The 24,365-nt window shown below is 47.5% G+C and overlaps 1 long non-coding RNA gene across 4 annotated transcripts; it reads left to right on the forward strand.

The window, feature by feature from the left end:
- Positions 1-8,961: 8,961 nt before the first annotated feature.
- On the forward strand, positions 8,962-23,883 carry LOC119867481. 4 transcript variants are annotated; one of them, XR_005383730.1, is made up of 5 exons: positions 8,962-9,094; positions 10,070-11,804; positions 13,194-13,273; positions 23,229-23,461; positions 23,548-23,883. It is a non-coding gene; the product is annotated as an uncharacterized LOC119867481 (long non-coding RNA). The 4 variants fall into 4 exon arrangements; XR_005383732.1 differs by lacking the exons at positions 23,229-23,461; positions 23,548-23,883 and adding exons at positions 13,485-13,550; positions 13,745-15,041; XR_005383731.1 differs by lacking the exons at positions 23,229-23,461; positions 23,548-23,883 and adding an exon at positions 13,485-15,041.
- The last annotated feature ends 482 nt before the right edge of the window (positions 23,884-24,365 follow it).

Below are 24,365 nucleotides of genomic sequence, written 5' to 3' on the forward strand. Positions count from 1 at the left end.
TTTACTTATGCCCACATTGGGGGCATAAGTATTTACAATTGTTTGATCTTCTTGATGGATAGTCTTCTTAATTATGAAATAATGCCCTTCTACATCTCTTCTTACAGTATTTGTTCTTTCTTTCTTCCTTCCATTTAAAGATTTTGCTTATTTATTCATGAGAGATACACAGAGAGAAGCAGAGGCAGAAACGTAGGTAGAGGGAGAAGCAGAGAAGCAGGGGACTCCTGATGTGGAAACTCTATCAGGACCTCAGGATCACACCCAAAGGCAGATGCTCAACCACTGAGTCACCAGGTGTCCCCAGTGTTTGGTTACATATGTAGCTTGTTTGATAGAAGTATGGGTCCTCCAGATTTCTTTTGCTGTCCATTAGCATTATAGATGATTTTCCATCCCCTGACTTTCAATCTGCTGGTGTCTATAGGTCTAAAGTGAGCATTTTATAGGCAGCATATAGATGGATCTCATGTTTTAATCTATTCCGATACCCTAAAGCTTTTGATTGGAGCATTTAGTCCATCTACATTCAGAGCGATTATTGAAAGATATGAATTGAGTGCCTTGGTGTTACCAGTAGAGTGGTGTTTCTGGTGATGTTCACTGGTCCTTTCCAATCTTTGTTGCTTTTGGTCTCTTTTTCCCCCACTAGAAGAATCTCCCTTAAATTTTCTTACTGGTGTAGTGGTTATGAACCCCATTATTTTTATCTGTCTGGGAAACTCTTTATCTCTCCTTCTATCCTGAATGACAGGCTTGCTGAATAAAGAACTTTTGGCTGCATACTTTTCCCATTCGGTATACTGAATATTTCCTTCCACTGCTTTCTGGCCTTCCAAGTTTTTGTGGACAGATCTGCTGTGAACTTGATTCGTCTTCCCTTGTAGTTTAAGGACTCAACCCTTTCCCCTCCCCCCCGGTACTTTCAGGATTCTTTCCTTGTCTATTTTGTGAATTTGACTCTGATGTGCCTTGGCGATGGTCAGCTTTTGTTGAATTTAGTGGGAGTTCTCTGTGCTCTTGGTTTAAGTGTCTGTGTCCTTCCTCACATTAGAGAAGTTTACATAATTTGTTCAAATAAAACTTGTGCCTCTTTTTCTTTCTATCTTCTGAGTCTCCTATGATATAAATATTATTGTTTTAATAAGTGACTGAGTTCCCTAAGTTGGCCTCTGTGGTCCATTACCTTTCTTGTTTGTAGGGCTTCTGCTTAGGACTGCATCTCAGCTGAAGTATTTTGAATGTTGGCCTGACTAGATTTTAGTTCTTTTATCTCTACAGAAAGGGATTTTCTGTTTTCTTTTGTGCTCTCTTCCAGCCCAGCTACCATATTTATAATCATTGTTTTAAATTCTAGTTCAGACTTCTTACTTATATCTGTTTTGATTAACTTCCTAGCTGTGAGTATTACCTCATGTTCTTTTATGGAGGTGAATTTCTCTGTCATTATTTTTCTTCAGAAAAGAAAGAAGGAAAAACAAAAACCAAAAAACACAACAATAACTGAAACTTAACTAGATAATGTTCAAAACATCCTGAACACCTACAAATTTGACCTGAGATTTAAAGAGAGAACAACTGGAATGCTATAGTGAGAAAAGTTTTCACTTCTAACAAGGTAGGAAGGCATTAAATAAATAAATAAATAAATAAATAAATAAATAAATAAATAAATAAATAAATAAATAAAATAAAGTATGGGAGGGAAACCGGGAGGATCCAGCTAAAGTGGAGTGGCGAAAGCCTATGGGACAGGAAAGCCCAGCTGGGAGAAACTGGAACATTAAAAATCCTCACCAGAGTTTTCCTGAATGGAAAAATGCTTAGCAGGGAAATTGAGCAGAATCACAGGAGGGTCAGTGAAGCCTCAAGATTCCCTGTGTCACTGTAAGAGAAAGGGTGACCGGAGGGAAACCTCACCACAAACCGAGGTCCTATCTCAATAAAGGGCTAGAACACTGCAGCTCTCTGGGGCATTTGGGAGAAGCCAGTATGTTAGGCAGGTTGCTCCGGATGGAGGTGGCTCTGCCCCATTCCCTTCAGGAGAGGCGGCCCCCGGGAGCGGGGTCCACTGGCACATGTCCCTGGATCCCAGGGTGCCTAAGTGGACAAAGCCAGCAACCCTGCATTCTCCCTGAGACAGGTGGAAGCGGGGAGGGCACAGGACAGCGAGAACTCTCCTGCCACTGGGCGCCCCACAAGCTGTGCAGATCAGTGCACCCGCGCCAGCCCCAGGAGCATCTAGGCCAGTGTGGACTGGGACCTATGGTTAGTTACTCACAGGGAGCTGGACCCCAGAACTGAAATCTGGCCGCCACCATTGTATTTCCTCCTTGTTTCACTTGTGCCTGGCTAAGGCAGGGCCTCTAGGGAACAAAGGCCTCCCAGGATTGACAGCACACACTGAGCCCAGCACTTGGCAGGGGGCAGGACATCTCTGCCCAGGCACACACACCTGAGAATCAAGGCAGCAGGCTCCTCCCCCAGAAGACCACTTGGGAGAACAAGAGAAGAGCAAGTTTACTGAACGAGCAGCGCTGGAAAGCTCCAGGACCAAGGGAAAATAGTATATAGAACTAGAGGGTCCCTTTTCTTCCCTTTTCCATTACAACTCATTTTTATATCAGATAAAAATTTCCAATATTTTTTCTCCTTTCCCACCTTAACTGCCATATTTTACCAGCTCTTCATTTAAAATTTTTTTCCTTTTTGACGTTCATATTTCTACAATTACATGTCTTAGATATATTTTTCACTTCTGGATTCCCTTCAAAGTATTCAATTTAATTTTGGTAGATAGATGAGGTATGGGTTTGTGTGTGTGTGTGTATATGTGTGTGTGTTTTCTTTTTTCTTTTTTTCTTTTTGCCTCGTTTTGTTTTACAATGATGGAAGTTAATACCTTCTAAAACATGAGCAATATACACCCAGAACCAAGTGGAATACTGTGCTGGTTCATTCTGTGATATTATATTCTCTCTTCCTTCCCATTCTGCCCCCCTCTTTTATCTCATTTATGTTTTGGTGGTCAGTTATGGGCATTTCTATTAAGTATTGCTGGTTTATATAAATTTGGGATTGAGCATCTTCTAACATACAGAACAAAATACATTCTGAACCAAGAGAATCACACTCTAGGATCCCTCAGGTAGACTACATTCTCTCTCCACTACAACTTCACCACCGCCATCCCCCAGGACCCCTCCTTTTTTCTGTTTCTTCTTCCTCTTTTCTTTACTTTTTTCTTTTTTCTTTTTCTTTTTTCTTCTTCTTTGTGGTTTTTGGCCTTTTAATTTTACTACACTGTTTTAAAACGTGTTTTTCACTTTAGTGGTCCTTTTGCTTTATTTTGTTCTGTTCTTCTCAATTTTCTGGTCTCTGACCTCTTTGGAATCATCTAGGGTGTATTTTACTTAGGTCATGGTTGATATTTTTGACTCAGCCTGGTCATACAGCCACTCTGCACCAGAAAAAATGACTAAAAGGAAGAATTCACCCCAAAGAAAGAACTGGAAACAGAATTTTCTGCCATAGAGTTAGAGAATATGGATTTCAATATGATGTCAGAAAGTCAATTCAGAAGCAAATTATAAAGCTACTGGCAGCTCTGAAAAAAAACATAAAGGACTCTAGAGGCTTCGTTACTACAGAATGAGATCTAATCAGGACAAAATTAAAAATAGATTAAATGAGATGCAATCCAAACTGGATGTTCTAACTGCTAGGGTTAATGAGGTGGAAGAGAGAGTGAGTAACATAGAAGACAAGTTGATGGTAAGGAGGAAATCTGAGAAAAAAGGAGAAAAACAATTAAGAGACCATGAGGAAAGGCTTAGAGAAATAAATGAGAACCTTAGGAGGAAGAATTTATATATAATTGGGATTCCAGAAGAGGCTGAGTGAGAAAGGGGACCACAAAGTATATTTGATCATAGGTGAGAACTTCCCTAATCTGGGGAAAGAAACAGGCATTCAGATCCAAGAGATAGAGAGGACACCCCAAAAATCAATAAAAACTGTTCAACATCTTGACATTTAATAGTGAAATTTGCAAATTCTTTTTTTTTTTTTTTAAGATTTTACTTATTAATGAGAGACACAGAAAGAGATGCAGAGACACAGGCAGAGTGAGAAGCAGACCCCATGCAAGGAGCCTGACATGGGACTCGATTCCGGGACTCTGGGATCACACACTGGGTTGAAGGCAGGCACTAAACCGCTAAGCCAGCCAGGGATCCCAAAACTTGCAAATTTTAAAGATAAAGAGAAAATCCTTAAAGCAGCAAGAGACAAAAGATTCTTAACTTATTTGGGGAGAAATATCAGATTAACAGCAGACCTTTCCACAGAGACCAGGCAGGCCAGAAAAAGCTGGCATGATATATCCAGGGTACTAAATGAGAAGAACATGCAGCCAAGAATACTTTATCCAGCAAGGCTTTCATTCAGAATAGGAGAGATAAAGAGCTTCCAGGATAGGTAGAAACTGAAGGAATATGTGGCCAGCAAACCAGCTCTGCAAGAAATATTAAGGGGGGACCTTGTAAAGAAAGAGGATGCCCAGAAAAACAATCCATAAGAACAGGGACTGAGTAGGTAATAGGATGACACTAAATTCCTATCATTCAATAGTTACTCTGAATGTGAATGGGCTAAATGATCCCGTCAAAAGACACAGGGTATTGAACTAGATGAAAAAGCAAACCCACGTATATGCTCTCTACAAGAGATTCATTTTATTTTTTAAATTTAAAAAATATTTATTTATTTATGAGAGACACAGGCAGAGGGAGAAGCAGGCTCTCTGCAAGGTGCCCGATGTGGGACTTGATCTGGATTCCAGAATCATGCCCTGAGCTGAAGGCAGACACTCAACCACTGAGCCACCCAGGCATCCCATACAAGAGACTCATTTTAGACCTAAGGACGCCTCCAGCCTCAAAATGAAAGGGTAGAGAAACATTTATGATTCAAATGATCCTCAAAACAAAGCTGGGGTAGCAATCCTCATATCAGATAAATTAGAGTTTATACCAAAGACTGTAGTAAGAGATAAATAGGCACTATATCATACTTAAAGGGGCTATCCAATACACTATTAGTAGGAGACTTCAACACAGCACTCTCAGCAAAGGACAGATATTCTAAACAGAACATCAGTAAAGAAACAAGGGCCTTAAATGATACACTGGACCAAGTAGATTTCACAGATACATATACAGAACTTTCCGTCTGAACACAACTGAATACACATTCTTCACAAGGGCACATGGAACTTTCTCCAGAATAGACCACATTCTTGGTCAAAAATCAGGTCTCAACCAATGCCAAAAGATTAGGATTGTCCCCTGCATATTTTCAGACCACAATGCTTTCAAGGTAGAACTCAATCCCAAGAAGAAATTTGGAAGAAACTGAGACACTTGGAGGTTAAAGAGCATCCTACTAAAAGATGAATAAGTCAACCTGGAAACTAGAGAAAAATTAAAAAGATTCATGGAAACTAATGAAAATGAAGATAGAATCATTCAAAATCTTTGGGATACAGCAAAAGTGGTCATAAGAGGAAAAAACATCGCAATACAAGCCTCCCTCAAAAAATGGGAAAAATCTCAAATACACATAGCTAACCTCTCACCTAAAGGAATTGGAGAAAGAACAGCAAGTAAAACCTACAAACCTATACCAAGCAGAAGAGAGATAATAAAGATTTGAGTAAAACTCAATGAAATAACAAAACTAAAAGACAAACTACAGAATGGGAGAAGATATTTGCAAATGACGTATCAGATAAAGGGCTAGTTTCCAAGATCTATAAAGAACTAATTAAACTCAACAGCAAAGAAACAAACAATCCAATCATGAAATGGGCAAAAAACATGAACAAAAATCTCACAGAGGAAGACATAGACATGGCCAACACGCACATGAGAAAATGCTCTGCATCACTTGCCATCAGGGAAATACAAATCACAACCACAATAAGATATCACCTCACACCAGTGAGAATGGAGAAAATTAACAAGGCAGGAAACCACAAATGTTGGAGAGGATGCAGGAGAAAAGGGAACCCTCTTACACTGTTGGTGGGAATGTGAACTGGTGCAGCCACTCTGGAAAACTGTGTGGAGGTTCCTCAAAGGGTTAAAAATAGACCTGCCCTATGACCCAGCAATTGCACTGCTGGGGATTTACCCCAAAAATGCAGATGCAATGAAACGCTGGGACACCTGCACCCCGAAGTTTCTAGCAGCAATGTCCACAATAGCCAAACTGTGGAAGGAGCCTCGGTGTCCATCGAAAGATGAATGGATAAAGAAGATGTGGTCTATGTATACAATGGAATATTACTCAGCCATTAGAAACAACAAATACCCATCATTTGCTTCAACGTGGATGGAACTGGAAGGTATTATGCTGAGTGAAGTAAGTCAATTGGAGAAGGACAAACATTGTATGTTCTCATTCATTTGGGGAATATAAATAATAGTGAAAGGGAATATAAGGGAAGGGAGAAGAAATGTGTGGGAAATATCAGAAAGGGAGACAGAACATGAAGACTCCTAACTCTGGGAAACGAACTAGGGGTGGTGGAAGGGGAGGAGGGCGGGGGGTGGGGGTGAATGGGTGACGGGCACTGAGGGGGGCACTTGACGGGATGAGCACTGGGTGTTATTCTGTATGTTGGTAAATTGAACACCAATGAAAAATAAATTTATTAAAAAAATAAATAAAAAATAAAAAAAATAAAACCCGAAAACAAACAAACAAACAAACAAACAAACATGAGTGACCGTATCAGAGTGCTTTTCCTTCTTGGTTCTCTATTCTGCTTTATCAGCTTATGCCAGGACCACACCATTGTGGGTGTGATTGCTTTTAAGTAGGCTCCATGCCTCATTCATAGCCCAGATAAGGGCTTGAAATCATGACCCTGAGATTAATACCTCAGGTGAGACCGAGAGTCCTATGCTTTACCGACTGAGCCAGACAGGTGCCCTAGAGCCACACTGTTTTAATTCTGTGGCTCTGTGACATAGTTTGAAATAGGAAAGTGCTGCATCCAGCTCTGTTTTGCTTCTCAGTACTGTTTTTGCTGTCCTGAGTCATTTGCAGGGGTAGACGAAAGTTAGGGTTCTTTTTCCTATTTCTATAATCTGTCACCATGATTTTGATAGGAATTCTATTGAAAGTGAGGGTCGCTCCAGGTACTATCGACATTTTAACAGGTTGAAGGCTCCCACCCATGAGCCCAGGATGTCTTCCCAAATCCTTCCAGGTTTCAGTGTAGAAGTCTTTCACTTCCTTGGTTCAATCTAATATTTTGTTCTTTTTGTTGCAACTGAGAATGGAGTCCTTTTCTTAATTTCCTTTCTGAGTGTTCATTGTTGGTACAGAAAGGCTACCAACTTTTCTATGTTCATTTTGTGTCTCCCAAGTGAAATCACTCATTAGGACTAACAGTTCTGGTGGAGCTTCTAGGGTTTCCTGATTCTAGTACCATGTCTTCTGTCAATAGGGAAGTTTGACTTCCCCTTATAGGTGTGGATGACTTTTCTTCTCCGTGTGTCTTTCCTATGGTAGGACTGCCAGGGCTAAGAGGGGACTTCCTTGTCTTGTTCCTGCTCTTAGGGGAGACGATTTCAGGTCTTCATCATAAGTATGATGTCAGCTAGGGGCCTAACTGCACGGCCTTTATTCTGTTGATGGAAATATCCTCAAAACCCACTATGATTTTTTTACATTTGTTTTTAAGTTAGATTTTCCAACACATAGTATAACCCCCAATGCTCATCCCATCAAGTGACCACTCGCTGCCCATCACTGTTACCCTATCTCCCCACCCACCTCCCCCCCCTTTTTTTTTTACATATTTTTTAATTGGAGTTCAATTTGCCAACATATAGCATAACACCCAGTGCTCATCCCATCAAGTGCCCCTCTCAGTGCCCGTCTCCCAGTCACCCCCACCCCCGCCCACCTCCCTTTCCACCACCCCTTGTTCATTAACCCACTATGATTAGGTTGTACTTTGTCAAATGCTTTTTCTGCAACTATTGAGATGACCGTAGGGTTTTTGTCCTTTCTCTCGTTAATGTGGTGGATCACGTTGACTGCTTGCCAGAAAGGAAGTAGGTTGGAGATGGGCAAAACAGATGAATACTAAGAGGTATAAACATCTGGTTCTAAAATATATAAACCACAGAAATTTAGAAAGTACAGCCTAGGCAATGGAGTCAGTACTATTGTACTAACTTTGTACAAGGACTGATGCTGACTACACTTCTCGTGGGGAGAGCTGAGTAATCTACAGAATGGAGCCACTAAGTTGTAGCCCTAAAACTAGTGTAACATTACATGTTGACTATACTTCAATAGCTATTAATAGGGGCTTCTGCTAGAAATCACGGTGGATCCCTGAAAGGCATTTGCACAGCCGTTACACATATGAAGGCACCTCTGCAGAGATGATAAAGATTTCTCAAATATCTTCAATATTGATTATTAAAAGATTTGACAGAGCTTGCATTGAGAGGGGCAGAGGGAAAGGGAGACTCTCAAGTACACTTCTCACACACCTGGGCCCAGGCCCCACGTGAGGGTCCACACCACAACCTTGAGATCCTGACCTGAGCCAATATCTTGTCAACGTTTAACCAACTGAACCACCCGGAGCTTAAGTGCAAAATCCATGCTGTGAACCCCTGGAGATGGGAGGACAGCTGAGACACCAGTCTACTGATTAGGGTGGGTGGCCTGGAGAGCCTGAGGGTGGGAACTAAGGACGTTGGACAGACAGTGCCTGCATACCTTCCCATCCAGTGTGGTGACAGGAACTCCTCTCACACCCTTGGCCTTCAGGCTGAAGGGCTAAGGGCTGACTGGACCCTGCCGACCACAGTGATGTCACGGGGCCCCATTGTGGGTGGAACTGTGGCGCCCCAGGTTTCCACCGTTGCCTGGCACTAGTCTGTGTCCACAGGCAGTTGGAGGCACTCGTGCTCCTGATCTGGCTCACAGAGCCCGAACTATCTGACTCTCACCAGTACCCCAGTGTATAAAGAGTAGGTGCTCACACAGCAGCAGGTCATAGGTGAGTGGGAGCTGCTCCCTGCTCCTTGCCACAATGGGCCCTGTGGGGCCTGGTGGGGGCTTTGGCTTCCTGGGTTGGGTGAAAACATACCAACCCCCATGTGATACCCATGAGGCAGCTCCTGTAGCCCTTCCACAGCTCCACGGGGTAAGGGTTGCCTCCCTCCGGCCCCAGCCAGGGAAGGAGGCTGTGGTAGGCCTCCGGTAGCTCAACTGGACCCGCGCTCCCTTGTAAACCCTGTTCTGTACAGGGCAGACCCAAGCCATGACATTCCAGCGTGTCCTAGGTGCATGGACCCCGACATGTGATGACCAACCACCCACACTGTGGTCCGGGGTAGACGGTCAGGGCTTCTGGGTCCTCCTGGCCCTTGAGCAGGCTTGCTCTTCATGAACTGGATTATTGAGGCCCTCGTGCTCCCCCAGAGCCCCATTCAGGCTATTCACAAATCATTGTATTCAGGATGGGGAGTTTGATCACAGTTTGCTGCTCTAAGTTTTTAATTTTGATGATGTCCAATTCATTGCTTTTTCCCTTTGGTTGTTGTGCTTGTGGAACATAAGAGAAACCGAACCTCCTGTCTGCCCCCGGCCGGCAGGAACACTCTCTGTCAGTCCCATCCAACGCCATGCCGACTCCAGTCCTTGGCTGGGAGACGTTACCCCAAGCATCAGTCAGCAGTTCCCTGCAGCCCCCTGGGCCCCCTTGTGTTCCTGATAAACATGTGGAGAGCTGTGTCCTCTAATGACAGCATGTCCTGGGACAGTGGCTGGGAAGGTGGACTGTAGGTGGGCGAGCCAAAGACAGTGACTTCCTGTGAGTGATCCTCCAACCCAGCATGTCCCCCTTGGAGCTATAGTGTTGTCTCCACACTCCGGTCAGACAGACTGGGGCCTGCCCACAGGGAGCACACAGACGCATGAATCTTCTGAAGGTTTTCATTCAGTGTCATCCTTGGATGTGTTTGTTTTACAGCACGAGGCAAGAGGACCTGGAGACCCTGCTGGCCTTGGAAAGGGCTGATATCATAGCCGAATACCATCAGCTGAGGCCCAGATAAGTACCATAGCACTAGAGCACCCCCTAGAGGTAGGGGACCACATCTGCAAGAGCAGGTGCAGCCCAGGAGGGGCTCAAAGCCAGCATGAGCCAGGTCAGCCCAGACAAGGACCATAGTCACCAGGAACAAGTGAGACCCTGGGGATGGACCCTGGCATCAGGAGCAAATGAGGGTCTATCCTGGATCCTAGTTATCAGTAGCTGATGAGCCCAGGAGGGAATCATAGTCACCTGGTCCAGATGAAGCCCAGTTGGTGACCATACCCAAGTATGTAGGAGTGGGTATGGCCCAAGTGGTATGATAAGCAGCAAGACCAATTATGTACCAGGTGAGGATCAGAGCAGCGTCCAGCCAGTGACACCCAAATGGGTGTTGTTACCAGAACGAGCAGGTAAGTCCAGGTGAGGATCATAGTCCTCAAGTGCACCAGATGTCCAGATTTGTTAGCCAACATGTAGAGGTGGGACCCAATCAGGGATCTGAATCTAAGCTGAGAAGGAGGGCCCAGGCAGAGATGAAAATGAGAGGAGCAGAGCATGAGGAAAAGGCTGGAGGCATAGAGCCAGGTGAGGCCCAGGCATGGATCAGAGCCTAGCATGAGCCAGGTCAGTCCAGACAAGGACCATAGTCACCAAGAACTAGTGAGACTCTGGGGACAGACACGGGCATCAGTAGCAAGTGAGGGTCGATCCGGGATCCTAGTCCTCAGTAGCCGATGAGCCCAGTAGGGGATCATAGTCACCAGGTCCTGATGAGGCCCAGGTGGTGAGCATACTCAGGTAAGGAGGAACAGGTGTGGCCCATTTGATATCATAAGCAGCAAGAACAATTATGTCCCGGGTGAGGATCATAGCAGATTCCAGCTAATGAGACCCAAGTGGGTGTTGTTGCCAGGACAAGCAGGTAAGGACAGGCGGGGATCATTGTCCTCTGGTGCACCAGATTTGCAGATAGTGTGTTAGCCAGGAAGTAGAGGTGAGACCTATTCATGGATCTGAAAAAAAAAAAAAAAAAAAAAAAAACAACAACAACAACAAAAAAAACATGGATCTGAATCTAAGCTGAGCAGGGAGGGCCCAGGACATGAAAATCAGAGGAGCAGAGCACGAGTCAAAGGATGGAGGCATCAGAGCCAGGTGAGGTCCAGGAGGGGCCTTGGTGAGGCCAAGGATGAGCCAGATCAACACAGACAAGGACCATAGTCACCAGGAACAAGTGAGACCCTGGGGACATTCCCAGGCATTAGTAGAAGTGAGGGTCCATCTTGGCTCGTAGTGATCGGTAGCCAATGAGCCCAGGTGGGGACCAAGTCACCAGGTCCAGGTGAGGCTCAGGTGGGACCAGAGTCACCAGGTCAGGTCAGGCCCAGGTTGGGATCATCGCTGGTAGGAGCAGGTAAGACTGTCAGGCTGCTCCCATTGGGCAGAGGGGCCCTTCCTCTCATGCCCGGCCAGTCTCAGAGGGTCCTGGTCTGTCTCAGGATTCAGGGGAGAGGAGCCATTCTTCTCCCTTCTTTCCCCATGTCCCTGGCGCTGATCGGTTCCCACCACGGGGCACTTGTTTCAGCATGCCAAGTATGGGGTTCACGGGACCTGGGATGATGCTGACTCATCACTCTGGAAGGTCACAGGGCCGTCAGAGCTTTCTGCAGTAAGTACCCTGGACACCACTTCATCCATTTCAGGAGGCGGTTTGCTTTTGCAGGAAAGCCTCTCTGGAGGCTGGCCCATCCCCCCGGGACAGGACCTCGTCCCCTTGTGCCCTCTGAGGGCCATGTCTGCCCTGGGGTGGAGCTGAGAGACTCAGGAGACAAACCCGGGAAGTGGGTAGGAAGTGACTTGGGCCTGCGGGCTGGCCCATGGGCACTCAGAGGAGTGGCCTCCACTCCTGCTTTGGGGAGGACCAGGTGTCTGCCTCCAGCATCGGGATGTGGGGTGTCCTGTCCTTCAGCATGAGCTTGAGAGGTAAGGGGCTCTGGGATAATGGCCTGCTTTCTATAGGAGGATTGTGTGGTCTGGGGCAAATGAGGGGGATTGCTCTTCACTCACACCCCCAGGCCAGGGCCTCCACAGTTCTGAAGGCTTCTGTGGGGCTGCAGATAGATGCTGGGGACAAAGCAAGTTCAGGGAGGGAGGGTGAGCAGCAGAGGAAGTGGCTGACTACCTTGGGCAGGAAGAGGGAAGAGGAGGAGGAGGTGGCCACCCTGGGATGGGAATGAGGGAAGGGGGACAGCCCAGTGGCCTTGGTCAGATTGGAGGAGGCTGCTGGGTCGTGGGACCCACAGGAACCTCACGGAGGCTGGAGACTGCATAGGGGCCAATGGGGCTTCTCCAGGCCCCCTCAGCTCTGCTCACTGCCCAGTGGCTGCTTGGATGGGTCAGGGGTGGGTCATGCTCAGGGGCTCTGACACGAGGTACAATGTGCCAGAGTCGCAGATATGACAGCAAGAGGGTTGGAGTCAGGGGACATCAGGGAGGACGCCCAGGGTGCAGGGGGAGGCCATCTGGATGCCGGGCAGTCAGGCCCTGGGAAGCCAGGGGGCCTCTGCTGAACAGTCCCTGTGCAGCATCTCCCCACTCCCGGGTGCCCGCATCCTGACTCCAAAACCCCAGCAATGGCCATGCACACCCATCACCCTCCTCGTGGCCAATACTCGCTGCCCCTCGGTGCTGGGGACCCGCCTTCCCCTTCGTTGGCCATTGCAGGGAAAAGGGTGCTGGGTCAGGGGGACCTGGTCCTCAGCCCTGGGCTCCCACCCTGCGGGGTCTCTGTGAGTATGAGGGTCCTTGGACCCTGCCACACCTAGCCAGAACGACAGTCCTGCTGTCTGGAAAGACCGGGTCCATTCAGGGCTTAGAAGCTTGTGGGCAAATTGAACACCAATAAAAAATAAATTAAAAAAAAAAAGAAGGTTGTTGGCACACTGGGGTCAGGGCTTGGGGAAGAGGCCCCTGCCAGGATGACCCACTCGTTCACCTGGTGCATGAGGAGACCCTGATCTTTGGGGGTCTGGGGCCATCTCAGTGTTCTTCATTCCAGGGTTCCCCAAACTGCTGAGGTTCTAGGCCCATCACGAGCGCATTCTAGACAGAGCTCACCCCAAGCTTAAGAAGCACATGGTAAGTAGACGCTCCGCAGAGGCTCCGCCCCTTTGGCCCTGGGGCAAGGGGTGCCAGCACAGCCCTTCTGAGCTGCCCCAAGTTTCCTGTCAAGTTCCTCCTCCTGGGGGCCTGGGGCGCCCTCAAGGCTGGGCGGGGCCATGGGGAGTGTGTCCACCTGGCTCCACGGGGACGCACCCTGGGGCCTGAGCACCTCCTGCCCATCTGCCAGGAGGAGGAACAGATGTTCACTGGTATTTACACCCCCAAGTGATTCCTTCAGTGTTTCCTCAGTCAGGTAAGGCCACCCCAGGACCCTTGTTCCCTCATCCTGCCCCCTGACTCTGGGGAGGGCCGAGCTCAGCCCCACCCTCCAGACAAGCCAGGCCCAAACCTGGGGCCCTAAGTCTGAGGCTCACAGCCCATACCCATTTGGAGAAGTCCAGCAGGTCCCTGGAGGAGGTTCCAGGGAGTGGGATGTCTCTCCTTCAGCTCCCAGGGTGGCTTGGTCAGCTACTGCAGGAGGGAAGCTCCCAGAGCCCATGGCTGCACACCTGTGTCCAGGATCAGTGGGTTATGTGCTTCTGCCCAGCTGCCCACAACCCAGGACCCCTCACTGGCCCGGATGGCCCACAAGGAACTCCCTCCTCATGCTCCCAGGGAACCAGGAGAGTGCAGGCAGGTGGCACCCGAACAAGGACCTGATGTCAGAACATTGGGTCCCCTTCCCTTTGGCACCTGCCTGGGCCACATCATGGGCCACACAGCAAACCAGACAATAGATTCCCCCCGGGACTCCTGTCACGGGGTCCACCCAGCCCACTGAGATGACACTGTAGGGATCCAGATACCCTTCCTTCCCTGGGGCCACAGGAGCTCAAGCCACTCGCTGGGGAGTGATAGGCAGGGCCAGGCCAGAGCGAGGGAAGCACTGAACCTGCCACCCCAAGGCCCCTCACAGTCCTGGGACCATTTGACCTCTGCATCCACAGGGAAGCTTCATGCACCTGGGCCTCTGGAGCAGAGCGTGTTGGGGAGGATGTGGGCCCTGAGGCTCTGGCCAGCAGACACCATGCCCTGCTTCATCTCACATACCTTCATAAAGGGCGCCCCCACAACAGGAAAAGAGTCCCTGACCCAGAGGGACCTGGGCTGGCCTCTCCCAGGGTGCTGGGGAGGCAGGTTCGACATAAGCCCTCCCAGGGTCAGAATGCAGATTGATGGGTTGAGCCCCCCCGTGGCCCTGACCAGTTCTGGATTCTGCCCCAAGGCTCAGCGACCCTCTCAGAGCAGGATGTGGCATCCTGGGTGGGCCCCACAGATCCAGGTCGCTGACCTAGGACAACACTGGAAATTTCAGGACACCCCAGGGCAGGGGCAGCAGGGGCAGGCCGCTGGGCCACGTCCTCACCCACACTAGGAGGCAGGCTCCTCCACATGCTGGGTCTCTGGTAGTCAGTCCCCTGGAAACAGTGGTCCAGAAGCCGGGGTCCAGCTGATATGCAGGGACCAGCACAGGGACCCCTAAGCTGTAGGGGCCCAGAGCAGGGACCCCTAAGCTGCAGGTACAGGTCAGGTCTGCTGTCCACAATACTGCCTCTCAGGCTCCAACTTCAGGAAATGTGCCCACACTCAGAGTCTGCCCAGGCTCCAAGTTGGGGGACTGTAGCACCCGCACCCCCATGTGACTTCGGGTTTCCCTAAAGGACAGGATGGTCCCACTCCGCCAGGGAAGGTGCACACCCTAAGGTCGGAGCCCCTGTTTGTTGTTGAAAGTTCAATAAAGTCTTGAGAGTTAAAATGCATGGCCAGCCCATTTCTGCGTCTCCCAGAGCTCTGTGCAAGCAGTGGGGACAGACCCCCAGAAAGGAGGAGGGAGCCCTACCCAGCCCCTACCAGCCCCTGCACAGGTACACAAAGCTTACCTGCCTCTGTGACTTCCAAGATAAGCCAATTCCAGGTCAGGACCCTCACAGACTTACTGGGACTCAGCCCATTCCCCGTGGGCTAGGACGGGGCTGGGAGAGAGTGACAGCCAGGGACCGGTGGCCTCAGTTCACGATGGTCTGTGCAAAGTGCCCTGGGAGATCTGCGCTGCCTCTGTCCAGGGAGCCTGGACTGGCCGGGCTCTGGGGGCGCTTCCAACCTTCTTCACCCCGAACCTGTGCTCATGGGGTATAGAGGGCCAGCAGGGCGGTCAGTGTGGCCCTGGAAGGGACGTCAGGACAGCAGGCACTTGCAGCTCATGTACCTGGGCCCCCTCAGCAGGCGGGCTCAGCTGGCACACCTTGTGCTGCCGCGTCTCCTGCACCAGCATGTGGAAGGATCCTCCACGCCCTAGCGGGTAGGGCCTGGGGGAGAGTGGGGCTCAGCCTGGGTGTCTGGAGCACAGGGAACCGAGGGACCCCAGACCATGCTGAACCCCAATGTCCTCTCACCACCAGGGCTGAACGCCAATGTCCTCTGTCTGCACAGGGTTGACCCCCGGTGTCCCCTCCCCATCCATGACAACTTTTTTTTTTTTTTTTTAATTTACTTATGATAGAGAGAGAGAGAGAGAGAGAGAGGCAGAGACATAGGCAGAGGGAGAAGCAGGCTCCATGCACCGGGAGCCTGATGTGGGATTCGATCCTGGGTCTCCAGGATCGTGCCCTAGGCCAAAGGCAGGCGCCAAACCGCTGCACCACCCAGGGATCCCCCCCATCCATGACAACTAAGCACAAGCCTCACATAGGCCGACAGGCATGGTGGGCACCTGTGCTGTCCCTGGCCTCACAGGGGAAGGAAGGAGGTTTCTGCTGGACACGCTCACATGGTGATCAGCAGTGCTCCTGCTTAAGATGGCAGTTGGTGACAGTTAGTGATCTGTGTCCCTGATGCTGGCTCCTTCTCCCCTGTCTCCCCACAGGAAATGAAGGAGGAGACCCAGGTCTCCTCCTGGGACATCAAACAGATAGATCTAGATATCAACAGAAGCTTCTGCAACAACATGTTCATGTTATGGGATTGCTTTGGGGTTGGGTAGGCTGCTGGGCAAGTGGGGACTGGGGGCCCCAGGGGAGGCCCGGGGGCTCCTGGATAAGTTACACAGGGTGTCTGAGGCCAGGTGAAACAAAACACTGTTGGCAGCAAACAAAACACTGTTGCATGGTAAAGTGCTCGGGATGACCCACATAACTTCCCCCCCGGGGTCCCCCTTTCCCCCCGGGGTCCCTGGAATGGGGAGGCCACCAGGACTGGGCCTTCAGGTGTCACTGTGTGAGCTGAACCCCAAGAAGACGTGGAGCTGCCCCGTGAAGGGCAGGGCGCAGGGGTGGGGGCCGTGGGGGGCAGGAAAGTGATCTGGGGGCTGGCCAGCACTGCCACCGCTGGACCAGGACACACATGGACCCAATGAGAGTCGGATGGGTCAAACTGACACTGAGCCTCAGTGTTTTTATGTATTTCTGAATGTCATGCATTTAATTTGAGACAATTTGCATTGCTTGTTAACATACACAGTATGATGAGCCCCCAAATGCCGTCCCCTGTCCAGCGAGGGTCCTGCCCTAACCACACGGGCTCAGTAGCAAGTGTGTCACAGCAAACCCCAGACCTGGGGCTGAATTGATCTATAGCTCATCCGGGTGACCCTCCACCCTGCTCTCCTCGCCCTCTGGGAGCACCCTCTGGGAACCTCGGCTGTGAGGGAGCCTGGGAGCCTGATGTCCAAGCGGGGAGGGCTCAGGGGGGCATCGGCGGTGGACACCCTCTGTTGGTCTCTGGCTCTTGAAGGAGGTGGGCCACTGCCAGGGCACGAGCCAGATGGTGGCCATCCTGCTGGTGTCCCAAAATGAGGAGGATGCCTTCTGGGTGCTGGCCCAGCTGATGACCTATAGGTGGCATGCCATGCAAGCTCGGACACAGGCAGGGTCCTGACACAAACTGTGGAGTCAAGAAGGCTCGATGGCTCTTCTGAGAAGGCTCACTGCAGACTGGGGTGTGGGATGTTCAGCTCCAGGGCCAGGGAACCCAGGGCCCCCACCCTCTTCCCGCCCATCAGCACTTAGGGAGCTCAGGGAGCAGCAGCGCCGCCTGGTGGAGGCCAGAGGCGCTTTCACCTAGCCCTGCCTCTGAGCCCTGCAGGTGCATCCCCACTAAGGCAAGTGGCACCTGACAATTAGGGGGACGGCCCCTCCCCCAGACGACCTGCACAGACCACTGGCTCCCACCAAGAGTACTGATCACAGAGGTCTGCAAGGCTTCAGCTCTACGGGGAAAGTAGGATCTAGCTTCCTTTGTACTTTATTCTGTATAACTATGTTTCATTGATTTTGGTCAATTTTTTTTATTAAGTGTTAATTTTATTTGTTAAAGACATATTTATTTTTATTAATTTCTTTGTACTTAAATTTTCTTTATTATTTTGCGATCTAGATTCTCTTAATAATTAATTAATAATTGAGAAGCAGCCTAAAACACACACAAGATATAAGATTTTTTGGGGGATTGTGGTTATTGTTGTTTTTCCTGTTTTTCTTTTTTTTTTTCCACGTATTCTGGGAAACATAGTGATATGGCGAAATTTGACTCCAAAAAGAAGAGGAGGTATTACTCACTTCCAGGGACTTAATCAATTCAGATATAAGTAAGATGTTTGAACTAGAATTTAAAACAATGACGATAAAGATAGTAGGTGGGTTGGAAAAGAGCTTAGAAGACACTACACAATCCCTTACTCTAGAGATAAAAGGCCTAACATCTAGTCAGGCCGACATTAAAAATGCTATAACTGAGATGCAGTTCCAAGCGGAAACCCTAAAAAAAAGAAAGGTAATGGACCACAGAGGCAGACTTAGGGAACACAGTCACTTATTAAAACAATAACGTTCATATCACAGGAGACTCAGAAGATGAAGAGAGATAAAAGGGGGCACAAGTTTTATTTGAACAAATTATATAAACTTTTCTAATGTGAGGAAGGACCCAGACACTGAAACCAGGAGCACAGAGAACTCCCACTAAATTCAACAAAAGCGGACCATCGCCAAGGCACATCAGAGTCAAATTCACAAAATACACACGCAAGGTTAGAATCCTGAAAGCGGTGGGGGTGGTGACAGTCCTTAACCTACAAGGGAAGACAAATCCAGACAACAGATCTGCCCACACACACTTTGCAGGCCAGAAAGTAGAACAGGCCAGAACATGGAGTGTCTGCCTTTAGTTCAGGGCATGATGCCAGCGTCAGGGACCTAGTCCCACATCGGGCTCCTTGTGTGGAGCCTGCTTCTCCGTCTGCCTATGTCTCTGCCTCTCTCTCTCTCTCTCTCTCTCTCCCCCTCCCATGAATAAATAAATATTTTAAAAATCCATCGATATGCTGCCTACAAGTGCCTAACTTTATTTTTATTCTTCTTAATAATAACATATTTTTTATTGGTGTTCAATTTGCCAACATAGAGAATAACACCCAGTGCTCATCCCGTCAAGTGCGCCCCTCAGTGCCCATCACCCATTCAACCACCGCCCGCCCTCCTCCCCTTCCACCACCCCTAGTTCGTTTCCCAGAGTTAGGAGTCTTCATGTTCTGTCTCCCTTTCTGATATTTCCTACCCATTTCTTCTCCCTTCCCTTCTATTCCCTTTCACTATTATTTATATTCCCCAATGAATGAGAACATATACTGTTTGTCCTTCTCCGATTGACTTATTTCACTCAGCATAATACCCTCCAGTTCCATCCACGTCGAAGCAAATGGTGGGTATTTGTCATTTCTCATAGTGCCTAACTTTAGACCTACAGACACCTGTATATTGAAAGGGGATTTACAATCATCTATCATGCTAATGGATATCAAGAAAAGCTGGAAGAGCCATTCTTAGACAAACTAGATTTGAAAACAAAGAGAGTAATAAGAGATGAACAAGGACATTATTTCATGATTAGAGGCTATCCATCAAGAAAATCAAACAATGGTAAATATTTATGCACCCAATCCCGGTGTAGCTAAATATAGAAACGAATGAACAACAAAGATACAGAAACTCACTGATACTAATACAATGACAGGGGATTTTCATGCCCACAACACAGGACAGATCATCTAAGCAGAAAATCAACAGGGAACAATGGCTTTGATTGACACTCTGGACCAGAAGGACATATTCAGAATATTTCATCCCACACCAGCAGAATACACATTCCTTTCAAATGCACATGGGACATTCTCCAGAACAGCTTACATGATGAGCCACAAATCAGCCTTCAACAAGCACAAGAACCACGTATATTTTCAGACCATGACACTGAAACTTGAAGTCAACTACAAGAAAAAACTTTGGAAACACCACACATTCGTGGAGATTAAAGAACACCCTACTAGAGAATGAATAGGGCAACCAGGAAATTAAAGAAATTATAAAAATATAGGGAAGGAAATGAAAATGGAAACATGTTTGTCCAAACCTCTGGCATGTAGCAAAGGCAGCCCTAGGAGGGAAGTACATAGAAATGCGCTCAAGACGCAAGAGAAGCATCAAATACCCAACCTAAGTTTCCACCTAAAGGAGCTACAAAAGGAACAGGAAACAAAGCGTAAAGCCTGCAGAAGAAGGGAAATAATAAAGATTAGAGCAGAAATAAATGATACAGAAACAACAACAACAAGAAAACAGTAGAATAATGAAACTCAGAGCTAGTTCTAAAATATAGTTAATAAAATTCATCAACCTCTACCCAGACTTATCAAAAAGAGAAAGGACCCAAATAAATAAAATCACAAATGAAAGGGGAGAGATCACATACAGCGCTACAAAAATAAAACAAGTACAAGAGAATACTATGAAAAATTCTATGCCGACAACCTGGGAGACCTGAAAGAAATGGACAGACCTCAAGAAACCTACAAACTACCAAAACTAAAACAGGAAGACAAAGAAAATGCGAACAAACGCAGAACCAGCCAATAAGTTCAATTAGCAATCACCCCCTCCCAACAGGACACCAGGGTGGCTCAGCAGTTGAGCGTCTGCATTCAGCACAAGTCATGATCCCGGGCACCTAGGATTGAGTCCCACATCGGGCTCCCCACATGGAGTGTGCCTCTCTCTCTGTCTCTGCCTCTCTCTGTGTGTCTCTCATGAATAAGTAAATAAAGCCTTTATTTTTTTTAAATTTTATTTATTTATGATAGTCACAGAGAGAGAGAGAGAGAGAGAGAGGCAGAGACATAGGCAGAGGGAGAAGCAGGCTCCATGCACCGGGAGCCCGACGTGGGATTCGATCCCGGGTCTCCAGGATCGCGCCCTGGGCCAAAGGCAGGCGCTAAACCGCTGCGCCACCCAGGGATCCCTAAATAAAGTCTTTAACAAAAAAACCCTCCCTAAAGGGAGGTCCAGGACTGGATGTTTGCCCATAGCAACTCTACTAGACATTTATTTTTTTAAAAGATTTTTATTTATTTAATTAATTAATTATTTATTTATTTATGATAGACACACAGACAGAGAGAGAGAGGGAGAGAGGCAGAGACACAGGAAGAGGGAGAAACAGGCTCCATGCCGGGAGCACGACGTGGGACTTGATCCCAGGACTCCAGGATTGCACCCTGGGCCAAAGGCAGGCACTAAACCACTGAGCCACCCAGGGATCCTCCTCTACTGGACATTTAAAAAAGAGTTAATACCTATTCTTCTCAAACGTTTCCAACACATAGAAATGGAAGGAAAACTTCCAAACTCTTTCTATGAGGCCAGCATTACCTTGATACCAAAACCAGAAAAAGACCCACTGAAAAAGGAGATTTAGCAACCAATACGCCTAAAGAAACATGGAAGCCAAAATTCTCAGTAAAATACTAGCAAATCATATTCAGAAGTATATTAAAAGAATCATTCACCGCACTCTAGTGGGATTTATTCCTGGGTTGCAAGGGTGGTACAATATTCATAAATCAATCAACATGATACACTACATTAATAAAGGATAAGAACCTTATCCTATTGATCTGTCAATAAATGTGGATAAAACATTCGAGAAAATACAGCATTTTTTCTTAAAAAAAAAATCTCAGCAAGGTAGGGATAGAAGGGACATACCTCAGCATCATAAAGCCATATACCAAAGATCCACAGCTAATATCATGCTCAGGGGAGAAAAACTGAGAGTCTTTCCCCTACACTCAGAAATGAGACAAGGATGTCCACCCTCACCATTCCTATTTACATAGTACTGGAAGTCTGGGCCTCAGTAATCAGACAACAACAACAACAAAATATAAAATGGTTCCAAATTGTGAAGGATGAAGTCCACCTTTCATTATTTGCAGAACATGATACTCTATGTAGAAAAGCCAAAAGACATCACAAATAAAAAATTGCTACAAATCAAACATGAATTGGAAATAGTTGCAGGATATAAAATTAATATGTGGAAATGTGTTGTATTTCTATGCAACAATAATAAGGCAGCAGAAAGAGACATTGAGGACTCAATCCCATTTATAAGTTGCAACAAAACCAAAAAGATATGTAGGATTCAGGCTAACCAAAGAGGTGAATGCCCTGTACTGGAAATACTATAAAATATTGATGAAAGAAATTGAAGATGATACAAAATACAAAAATATTTCATGCCCAAGGACTGGAAGAACAAATATTGCAAATAAGATTATACCTCTCAAAGCTATCTGTACATTCAATGCAATCCCTATCAACATAGCACTAACATTTTTCACAGAGCTGGAAAAAATAACCCTAAAATTTGTATGGAACCACAAAAGATTGAAAATAGACAAAGCTGTATTAAAAACAAAATCCAGCTGTGGGCACCACAATTTCAGACTCCAAGTTATATTACAGATTTCTAGCGATCCAAAGAGGATAGTGCGGGCACAACAAAAAGACACATAGCTCAATAGAACAGAATGGAATACCGAAACCAGACACAAACCCGAAATTCTAGGCTGAATTAATCCTTGACAAAGCAGGAAAGCATACCCAATGGTTAAAAGACAGTCTCAGGCAGCCCTGGTGGCATAGTGGTTTAGCACCCTCTGCAGCCTGGGGTGTGATCCTGGAGACCTGGGATCGAGTCCCGCATCAGGCTACCCGCAAGGAGCCTGCTTCTCCCTCTGCCTGTGTCTCTGCCTCTCTCTCTCTCTCTCTCTGTGTCTCTCATGATAAATAAAGAGAATCTTTAAAATAAAGAAATAAAAGACACTCTCTTCAGCAAATAACGTTGCGAAAACTAGACAGCCACATGCAGAAGAATGGAATTGGAACACTTTCCTACACCATGTATAAAAATTCAAAAGGGACTTGAAGACCTAAATGTGAGACCTGAAACCATAAAAAGAAGAAAAGATAGGCAGTAACGTCTTTGACTTGGCCATAGGATCTTTTTTCTACATATGCTCTGAGACAAGGGAAACAAAACCAAAAATAAACTTATTGGGACTTCATCAAGATAAAAAGCTCTGCACAGTGAAGGAAACAACCAAAGCTAAAAGGCAACTTAGAAAATGAGACGAGATATTTCTAAGCGACAGATCCAGTAAAGACATAATATCCAAAATATAAATCTCAACATTCAAAACATGAATCATCCAATTGAAAATGGGCAGAAGACATGAATGCACATTTTCTGTAATATCCAGATGGCCGCCAGACACAAGGAAAGACACTCAACATCACCCATCATCAGGGAAATGCAACTCAAAACCACAATGAGAAATCACCTGACACTTGTCATAATGCCTAAAATTAAGAACACAGGAGACAACAGGTATTGGTGAGGATGGGGAGAAAAGGGGAAGACTCTTATACTGCTGGTGGGGAAGGCAAACAGGTGCAGCCACTGTGGAAAGCAGTATGGAGGTTCCTCAGGTTAAAAAGAGAACTACCCAATGACCAGAAATTCACAGTTAGGTATTTATCAGAAGGATACAAAAGTAGAGATTTGAAGAGGGATCTGATTTTCTTCATATGCTTTGCAGGTGAATGGACGAGTCTTCCCAGGTCTCCCAGGTCCGTAAGCCGCGATCTCCTTGGACACCTCGTGTCCCTGCGGACATGCCCAGCAGAGAACAGTCAAGAGTGAGGAGGAGCAGCTGGAGCCTGTCTGACCACTACACGATGGGCTCTGACGCAGCCCACACTCTTCTCTCCCGGGGAGGCCTGAATCCCTATGAGCCTGCAGAGGGCATTGCCTCCGGGGCCCCAGGACGTGGTAAGATGCGCACGTGCCCCGAATTGTCCATGATCCGGGTGCTCTTTGTTCTTTTCTTCAAGGCTGTTGGTCCCTCGTGCCCACAGGCAATCCATCGTGGTTCCACCCATCCCCACACGGAGGGCGACAGCTGGTGCTCAATGTCCTTCACAGGCCTCCTATCTAAGGGGTCTGCTTTCCAGTTCCTGCCTGGCTGGCAAGTGCGGCTTCACAGGAGCTACCTGGGAGCCGCCCAGGTGTCATTGGAAACTGCTTCCCCAGATCCAGAGGCTGCCTCCAGACCAGACTGAGAGGCTGACCTATCCAGATTGGCAGGCCAAGGGTTCTAAACCTAAGGGGACCGCAAAGTATACACTTTAAAAAAAAACTACGTCCTTATGTGTATATACATATATTTTGGAGATTTATAAATCTGCCCTTTGACAACGTTGAGGGGGATTCGGACATTTGTTTGTTTTGGGGTGTGTGGGTCTCTCTTGCTGTGTAAGTATGTGACCTGGGCTGTGTCATCCTAACACCTACCTGGCTTGAAACCACAATCTTTATCACTGTAGGTGCTGGCGTTGGGTAGATAGTTGGGTTCTCCTGGTCAACCCTGGTCTTTTTATGCAGGGACTTTCAGTTGGAAGTTCAGCTGAATTTCAAGGTCCAATTGGGCCACATTCACATGTGTGGCAGTGGGTCCCAGCTGAGCACCGGCTGATTCTCCTTCCTCGATGCCTCTCAAGCCGGGAGCCACATGTAGGGGCGGCCTGGTTGGGAAGCTCCTGAGGAGGAAGCTGCCCATTGGAGGGAGCTCTGGAGCTGCCTGTGTGTGGTAGTTGGCGTGGGGAGGGCCCTGGGGTCCCCAGCACCAGGGGGCCTCGAGTGTAGGCCACGCAGATACTAATGGGTGTGCCTGGCC

Source organism: Canis lupus, chromosome 34 (assembly GCF_011100685.1).
Source record: "Canis lupus familiaris isolate Mischka breed German Shepherd chromosome 34, alternate assembly UU_Cfam_GSD_1.0, whole genome shotgun sequence".
NCBI classification, from domain to species: domain Eukaryota; kingdom Metazoa; phylum Chordata; class Mammalia; order Carnivora; family Canidae; genus Canis; species Canis lupus.